The 7,159-nt window shown below is 36.6% G+C and overlaps 1 protein-coding gene across 1 annotated transcript in view; it reads left to right on the top strand.

The window, feature by feature from the left end:
- The first annotated feature begins 2,321 nt into the window (after positions 1–2,321).
- The window catches only part of Fhl1 (four and a half LIM domains 1), a 76,556-nt gene continuing 71,718 nt past the window's right edge, over positions 2,322–7,159 (top strand). Inside the window, exon 1 of the mRNA XM_048797032.1 lies at positions 2,322–2,481. The gene's annotated coding sequence lies outside the window, so the exon portion shown is untranslated. The remainder of the gene's footprint in view (positions 2,482–7,159) is intronic.

Here is a 7,159-nt window from a genome sequence, read left to right as displayed (position 1 = left end):
CCATTGATGTATTTTGGCTTTTTAAATATAATTAACTGACAGAGGATCTAAGGAAGCCACAGCTCATCAAAAATTGGTCCAAAGAAACACTAGAAAAAAATGAATCATGTTTATTTTAACCCATATCTCTCAGCCTTGGATCTTACCTCCTCTTTAAGAACTTTTTCATTTCTCTCCTCTTCTTCTAAACCACTATGATTTTCTTGTATGTCCAGGTAACAAGTTAGTAATTAATCATTCATCCATTCAATAAATACATATTTGATGGCTCTGGGGATATAACTCAGTGGTATAGCACTTGCCTACAATGTGTTAGGCCCTGGATTTCATCCCCAGCACTAAGAAAAAAGAAAGGAGAAGGAGAAAGGAAGGGGAAGAAGGAGAAGAAGGGGAAGGAATAGGAGATGGAGAAGGAGGAGGAGGAGGAGGAAGAGAAAATGAAGGAGGAGGAAGAGAAAAGGAGGGGGAAGTGGGGAGGAAAGGAAGGAAGAAAGATGAACTTCAGCATTTACTAGATACCATGGGGGCCTGTGTTAGCATAGTGGACAAAGGGACAGAAATTCCTTGCACTGCTACAATGCTAGTGTGGTAAATAGATAATAAAGAGACCAATAGATAGTTCTGATAATTACATGCATTGTGAAGACATAAAGACAGGCTAATGTGACCATAGCTAGGGACTGGGTGCTATTTAGTTAGGATGGTGAGAGAAACTTGAAGAAAGAAGCCATATGAGGGTGTATGGCCTGTTCAGTCATAGAGGAGTCAGAGTGCCTGGGCCTAAATGCCAGTAACTGCATTCCGTTCCCTTATTGGGTACTGGGGATCAAACCCAGTAGCACTCTATCACTAAGCTAGATCCCCATCCCTTTGTATTTTTAATTTTGGATAGGGTCTTGCTAAGTTGCCCAGGCTGACCTCAAATTCACAATCCTCCTGCCTCAGCCTCTATAGTAGCTGGAATTACAGACATGAGCCACCACTCCTGGTTCCAATAGCCCCTTTATTTTTATTAGTTGCTCAAGACAATACAATGATCTTGACATATCATACATTTGATTCAAATAGGGTATGAATTCTCATTTTTCCATGTGTACAAATTGCAGGATCACATTAGTTATACATCCATGTATATATGTACAGAAATCCTAGTGTCAGTTGCCAATAGCCCCTTTAAATAACTGCATGACCTTTGGCAAGTTGCTTAACCTCTCTAAGCCTTCAGTTGCCTCATCCATAAAATGGGATTACAGACTACCTCCTTTATAAGGTTACTGTAAAGAGTAAAGGAGATCATATATTTATATTACATAAAATAATGCCAGTCTCATTACCGAAGCTATTGTTATTTATTTCTTAATTCCTGCATTGTTTGAAAAAACACAGAATTAAAGCAATTTGCATTTTTGCATTGCATTCACAGAAATTAACAGTGTGCTATCTGAACTGAGGGATTTTGGAGGGAGGAAACAGAACAGAAAAAGTGACTTAAACGGAAGGTAATTTCTGTCTTCATGGCTATATTCTTAACAAGCTTTGTAGAGAAGCACCTCTCATTCGATTCCCAAATATAGGCCTAATCCTGACCAAAAAATGGCTCTCAATCCTAAATCATTCCAGCCTGCAAAACAAGTCAAGAATTAATTTCCCTCCATTTATGTTAAATTTTGCCCAAACCATTAATCAATCAACAATATAAATTATCTAATGATTCAGAATCCAACTGCTGTTAATATTCGGCTGACTCTAAGTACAATTTAATCCCAGGCTGAGAGAAGCCATGTATATTTGTACCACGAACATATATGGTAGAGTTCTGAATGTGCCAATATGGACTAAGAAAATTACATTAACATTACATTCCATTAACATGATTTAACCCCAACCAGAACAAACCTCCAAAGATTAATGTGGTTCTTCCTCAATTGGTCTTTTTGGCCTCCCTCAGCTTCCATAATTCTAAAACGGAAATGTTAGCTTATGACTTCATTTGGAACAACAGCTATAGCAGAAAATGAAGTAACAGAAAATGGCTGAATATTGCTTTATATATTCTAAGTATGTATATGTCTTTTGTTTTGAATTGCTTCTTCTAGAGCAACACTGTTTGTGCTTAAACACTGAACAACTGAAATACTAATGGATGAAAAGTATGTTTAATTAACTTGCTTTTATCAGACACTATGTCCACTGCTATATTTAGCAACTGAACTAATAGAGAAAGCCGCTGCAGAATTAGTCAGCACATCAGCCTGTTAAATATCAAAGAGCAGAGGAGGTCTTTTGTCTCAGCATTGAGCCAGACACTGAAAATGCATCTAATTTTAGCATTTCCAGAGGAGAATAAAAAGATGTGAAACACAATAATCAGGAAAAATGTCACGCACAGTCTAAGTACACGTTTGTCAGAGGAAAAATGCCGGGAGGGCAGCAGGCGGCATATGTAAGAGGTGTGTCCGGAAGCTACAGTTCATATCCAAGGTAATTCTTTAAAATAATTTAACATTAAAAAAGCCAAGACTTCCATCCACAAAAGAAAAGGACCTAGGGAGTAATACAGAGTACTGAGTAGGTGGAAAGGTCTTTTTCTAGAAATGGTTTCCTGTGGTCTACTTTAGCACTTAAGGGCATCATCAATGCAATGAAGGGAAGGATTGAAGGATTAAAAGAGAAGCTTTCTTTTTGGGGTGAGCTTTTAGTTTCTTCAGGTTCTTTCATTTTCAGAGTGTATAACCAGATGGATATAGGTGGAGGGGAGGAAGAAATAGGCAAGATGGGAACCCCTTCAAGATAACCTGACCATCCTAATATATTTGAAATATTTTATTATATTATGAAAGTGAACTGCACTTTCTTAATAAACAAAGCATAAAGACAAAGAAGCTTGAGCTCCGATCAGCTGTTTAAAATTTTTTTAATCTAGTTCAGTATCCCACAAATTTAGATTGGTGTTTGGCACCCAGTAGATCTCGATAAATATTTATTGAATAGGGGCTGGCAGTGTAGCTCAGCAGTAGAATGTTTGCCTAGCAATCACAAGGCTCTGGGTTTGATCCCCAGCACTGCAAAAATAATTTGTTGAGACTGAGCCATGGTGGCACACTTCTATAATCCCAGCAACTCAGGAGGCTGAGACAGGAGGATCACCAGTTTAAGGCCAGTCTCAGCAACTTAGCCAGACCTTAAACAACTTAGTGAGATCCTCTCTCAATATCTATATTTTTTTACTATGTAAAAAGGAAGTGGGGATGTAGTCCAGTGATAAAGCCCTACTAGATTCAATCCCCGGTATATATAAAAAGGGTTGAATAAATGGTTTCATGTCAAGATGGTAAAGTGAGCATATGCATAATTCTCCTGACATTATTTCAAACACAGCAAAGATCTATAAGGTTGTTTAAAATACACTTGAAAGTACATAACCATCAGCCAGGTATGGTAGCATATGCCTATAATCCCAGCAACTTGGCAGGCTGAGGCAAGACGATCACAATGACTTAGGGAAAACCTGTTTCAAAACTAAAATAACAAATTAATTTAAAAAGGACTGGGGATGTGGCACAGTGGTAAAGTGCCCCTAGGTTCAATCCCCAGTACCCCCCCCCAAAATAAGTACATAACTATCAAATATGATAGGAAAATCATGACAGACCAAAGCAAACAGAAACTATAGCAGTTAAGTCAGAAGCAGTTGGGTATAGGACTTCAAATCCATGGAAAACTGTGGCCAAACTTTCCCAGAATGTGGTAGGAGACTGGAGCCAGGATCTGTGTGAAACCAGGCCTTCCTGCCTATCCTGCCTACCCACCAGAATTGGGCTAGAATCACCTGCTTACCTGAGGCAGAAAACTCTAGCTAATATGAGACCTATACCTGCATTTGTGTCATGTGAGTGTAGGTATTAGACTTGCTAAACTTTGCAGGAAAATCCCTGGTATGAACTTTTGATAATTTGAGGGGCCAGGACTGAGGGAACTGAAAAACTAGCACCATAAACATAAAGAAGAAAATCCCCACAGAAAATCAGTTCTCAGCAAAACTATACCATTCCTGGGGAAGATGGGTACTATGAAAAGTGGCCAACACATCCAATATCTGAGGAAATGAAGATAATAGAATGACCTAAATACATTCAAGGAAGCATGCTTAAAATCTCCAAATTTGAAATTATGATCTCAATTTAGTTTTAATTTAAATCTCGTGCTTGTAAAATGCAGAATACTATCTGTAGTACACTACCTTTGTGTAATAAAGAAGGGGAAATATATATGTACGTATCTGCTAATATCTGCAAAATACATCTTGCAGGAAAGATAAATCAGAAATTAAGGAAATTGATGATCTAAAGGGAGCGGGTATGAATGGGATACTAGGGAGGGCAATGATTCTCTGAGAATATTTTGTATGCTTTGTCTTTTAATTACATTAGTATTTTAAATATTCAATAAATAAAATTGAATTCATATGAGAAAAATTCAATTCCATATAAACAAAGAAATTAAACTGCACATCACACTGAAAATGTAACTATGTGACAGAATAAGGATGATTAGATTAACAACTTTTGACACAATAATTTGTGCAATCTCAGTGGGATGTATCATATAGATAAAAATAAGTTGAGCACAGTGGCACATACCTGTAGTCCTAGTTACGTAGGAGGCCAAGGCAAGAAGAATACTTGAGCAAAGAGTTTGAAGCCTGCCAGGGCAACATAATGAGATTCCTGTCTCTGAAAAAGCAAACACAAAATATGGCAAAGAAACCTCGAACATTTCTTAGTGGTTTATTATTGGTAACACTATTTATGTAGCAATACTGAAGTTATTTTGTGTGCATCATTGGATTGAGAAAATGAATAAATACAGTGAAAATTCATAAATAGATCAGGAGTCAGGATTCTCACTGTGGGAAGAAGGAAATACATATTATTTTGTCAAAGAAGGAATAGAAGTACCATGTGGCATTGGATTGGAAATTATTTTAAAATGTGTATCTGTCTACTAAAAGAGCATAGAAGCAATGGTGTTCTAGTAATATTAGCACACAGTACCTAGAATCATATTCTAAATACCATATGGCTCAGGTTGTGTTCTCTGAAACATGCTGTGATGGAGTTTAAAACACAAAATATTCTCAGCCATGGACCATGATGGCACATTCCTGTAATTCCAGCAATTTGAGAGACTGGGTCAGGAGGATTGCAAGTTCAAGATGAACCACAGCAACTTAGAAAAAACCTATCTCAAAATAATAATAATAATAAAATAAAAGGGCTGCGACATAAGTCAGTGGTATAGCACTCCTGGGTTTGATCCTCGGTATCAAAAGAAAAAAGTACAAGATGTTTACCAGAAATCAACAAGTATATAAGGATGGAGGAAGGAAGTAGGATTCAGAAAAGAAAGAAATTAACTGCATTGTAAGCCTCAGCCAGGTGTGGAGCAAGGAGCTGTGAAGCTAATATTTTTCCCCAACATAGTGCCCCATATCAGGTTGAAAAGCCAGGACTTTATACCCATGTTTAACTCCATGGATGTGGGTGGCTCTGGAAAAGGCACTTAAAGGGGTTTTGCAAATAAAATAGACCTGAAGGAGCTGGTAACTTCAGGCTGCCCAATGACCATACTTTCCACAGCTAGGCAGCGACTCTGTTCTTAATGATTGACCTGGATGGCACCTCTTCATGTCTACCATGTTGTTCCACAATAAAAGGAACTAGATTTCCTCAGACAAGTGGCTGATTCTATGTCCAGGGCAAGGAAAGAAGAAAGTGAGCCTGGAACATTTTATAATGTGAGAAAACAAGAAAATGGTCAAAAATTAATGGATTCATTTAAAAATTGGGATCCTATTATAAGGAATCCCAGACAAATTTGGGACAATTTGAGCAGTGAAATAAATAAGGACAGCAATGGATTATACCACATTGAACAATAAGAAAGAAAATCCATAATGATATTAAAAATGAAAGCTCAAAAAAGAAAGAAAACATGGCTCTTTTTTGTAGGAAATTCCAACTAATAAATGTAGAAAAAAATGGCAGATATAGAAAATCATCATTTTTAAAAATATATTTTTATTTGTAGTTGGACACATTAGCTTATTATGTTTTTTAATGTGGTGCTGAGGATCGAACCCAGTGTCTCACACGTGCTAGGCAAGTGCTCTACCACTGAAACTCAACCCCAACCCAAATCATCATTTTTATAACTGCTATGGTAATAACTTATTCAAGCAAAAACTATCAATAAGTGCTAAAGCAATCAGATGAAAATATGTTCAGAAATAGAGTATTCATCAAAAGGAGAATGTAATAACTGGTGTGGTGACACACGCTTGTAATCCCAGTGGCTGGAGAGGCTGAGGCAGGAGGATTGTGAACTCAAAGCCAGTCTCAGCAACTTAGTGAGGCACTAAGCAATTCAATGAGACCCTGTCTTTAAATAAAATACAAAATAGGGCTGGGGATGTGGCTCAGTGGTTGAGTGCCCCTGAGTTCAATTCCCGCTACAAAAAAAAAAAAAGAAAGAAAGAAAGATAGGAAAAAAAGGACATAATAGATTGTCAGAAAGTAATTAGAGTGAAAATTTCCTGATTTTCTTGGTTACTTATTCCAGAGACTAAAATTAGACTTTCATCTCCTAAAACACATGGCTTTATTTAATCTCTTAAGGCCATTAACCTAAAGTTCTATAGATGTGGATATAATCTAAGAAAAATGTGTGCCGTTTTTCATTTTCCAGAAGAATAAGTAAGTTTTTGTTTATTTTTTAAAGGCAACATGGAAAATTTAAAAATAATAATGAAAAAGAAATAAGATATTCACACAGTCCCCAAATATCACTTCCTAGATTACTTATTATGAGGTGGGAAAGGAACCCTTATAAAGTAGAAGTCTGGTGGAAATCACATATCAATAAAATTAAAATTGATATATAATAAAAGACACCTAAGCATCTCAATGCACACAGAAAATACATTTGAGAAAAGCTAACATCGCTTCATGATAAAAATACTCGTCAAACTCTCTGTAGAGATGACTTTCCTTTAAGGAAAAAAAAATTAAAAACACAGCTAACATTATACATCATGGAGAAAACCTGAAAGCTTTCTCTTTAAGATAAGTTATTTTCATCACTTCTTTATATATATATA

This window comes from Marmota marmota, unplaced genomic scaffold (assembly GCF_001458135.2).
Source record: "Marmota marmota marmota unplaced genomic scaffold, marMar, whole genome shotgun sequence".
Lineage (NCBI taxonomy): Eukaryota > Metazoa > Chordata > Mammalia > Rodentia > Sciuridae > Marmota > Marmota marmota.
Note: the sequence above shows the minus strand (reverse complement) of the source record. Positions and strands in the feature narration are given on the sequence as shown.